The sequence below is a fragment of the Arachis duranensis genome, chromosome 9 (genome assembly GCF_000817695.3).
Source record: "Arachis duranensis cultivar V14167 chromosome 9, aradu.V14167.gnm2.J7QH, whole genome shotgun sequence".
Classification (NCBI taxonomy): Eukaryota; Viridiplantae; Streptophyta; class Magnoliopsida; order Fabales; family Fabaceae; genus Arachis; species Arachis duranensis.
Genome location: NC_029780.3, coordinates 63,517,271 through 63,519,210, shown reverse-complemented (window position 1 = coordinate 63,519,210; position 1,940 = coordinate 63,517,271). Strand labels below are relative to the sequence as shown.

Sequence of the window (1,940 nt, the reverse complement as noted above, 5' to 3'; positions counted from 1 at the left end):
TGAAACTCATCATCATTCTCACCTATGAACGTGCGTGACTGACAACCACTTCCGTTCTACTCTAGGCCGGGCGCATATCTCTTAGATTTCCCAACAGAATCTTCATGGTATAAGCTAGATAGATGGCGGCATTCACGGGAATCCAGAAAGTCTAACCTTGTCTGTGGTATTCCGAGTAGGATTCCGGTATTGAATGACTGTGACGAGCTTCAAACTCATGAAGACTGGGCGTGATGACAAAGCAAAAGAATCAAGGGATTCTACTCCAACCTGATTGAGAACCGACAGATGATTAGCCGTGCTGTGACAGATCATTTGGACCATTTTCACTGAGAGGATGGGATGTAGCCATTGTCAAGGTTGATGCCTCCAGATGATTAGCCGTGCAGTGACAGCGCATAGGACCATTTTCCCGAGATGATTAAAAGTATCCATTGATGATGGTGATGCCCTACATACAGCTTGCCATGGAAAAGGAGTAAGATGGATTGGATGAAAGCAATAGGAAAGTAGAGATTCGAGAGGATTCTAGCATCTCCACACGCCTATCTGAAATTCCCTCTATTAATTTACATAAGTATTTCTATCCTCTTTTATTTTATTTATCTTTTAATTATCTAATCCAATTACATTTGACCCTATGAATCCACTTAACTGAGATTTACAAGGTGACCATAGCTTGCTTCATACCAACAATCTCTGTGGGATCGACCCTTACTCACGTAAGGTATTACTTGGATGACCCAGTACACTTGCTGGTTAAGTTGAACGGAGTTGTGTCCACACATAGTTGAAAAAGCAATGAATTTTACAAAATACAATAACAAAGGAATCAAAATTTCGTCCACCAATTATACAATCAGAGTCACCTTGTTTCACTCATGAAACTTAAGGTGGCCTTAGACAGATTAGAGACTAAGTTTGCTAAATTAGAGGGGCTCTGTTCAGAATTTTCTGTCTGTTGCTGAGAAGATGATGGAAAAGGCTTGTTATTACTGAGCCTATTTCTTCCACCATTGTTAAAGCCTGGTTGAGGCTTTTGTTGATCCTTCCATGAGAAATTTGGATGATTTCTCCATGATGAGTTATAGGTGTTTCCATAAGGTTCACCCATGTAATTAACCTCTGCCATGGTAGGGTTCTCAGGATCATAAGCTTCTTCAGAAGCTGCCTCTCTAGTACTGTTGGATGCATGTTGCCATCCATTCAGATGCCCACCAAGTACCGTTGGATGCATTTTGCAATCCATTCAGACTCTGAGAAATTATGTTGACTTGCTGAGTCAACATTTTATTCTGAGCCAATATCGCATTCAGAGCATCAATTTCAAGAACTCCCTTCTTCTGAGGCGTCCCATTAATCACAGAATTCCTCTTAGAGGTGCACATGAATTGGTTATTTGCAACCATGTCAATAAGTTCTTGAGCCTCTTCAGGCATTTTCTTTAGGTGAATAGATCCACCTGCAGAATGGTCCAATAACATCTTGGAAAATTCAGATAGACCATAATAGAATATATCTAATATGGTCCATTCTGAAAACATGTCAGAAGGACACTTTTTGGTCATCTGCTTGTATCTTTCCCAAGCTTCATAGAGGGATTCACCATCTTTTTGTTTGAAAGTCTGAACATCCACTCTAAGCTTGCTCAGCTTTTGAGGAGGAAAGAACTTAGCCAAGAAGGCCACGACCAGCTTATCCCAAGAATTTATCCAAGAAGGCCGTGACCAGCTTATCCCAAGAGTCCAGGCTATCTTTAGGTTGTGAGTCCAACCATGTTCTAGCTTTGTCTCTTACAGCAAAAGGGAAAAGCATGAGCCTGTAGACTTCAGGATCTACTCCATTCGTTTTAACAGTCTCACAAATATGCAAAAAATCAGTTAAAAACGGGTAAGGATCTTCAGATGGAAGTCCATAAAACTTGCAGTTCTGTTGCATTA

At 40.7% G+C, this 1,940-nt stretch overlaps 1 non-coding gene across 1 annotated transcript; it reads left to right on the top strand.

Moving 5' to 3' along the window:
• The first annotated feature begins 1,542 nt into the window (after nt 1-1,542).
• LOC127741961 (small nucleolar RNA R71) lies at nt 1,543-1,646 on the top strand. The gene has a single exon (XR_008003148.1). It is a non-coding gene; the product is annotated as a small nucleolar RNA R71 (small nucleolar RNA).
• Nucleotides 1,647-1,940: the final 294 nt, after the last annotated feature.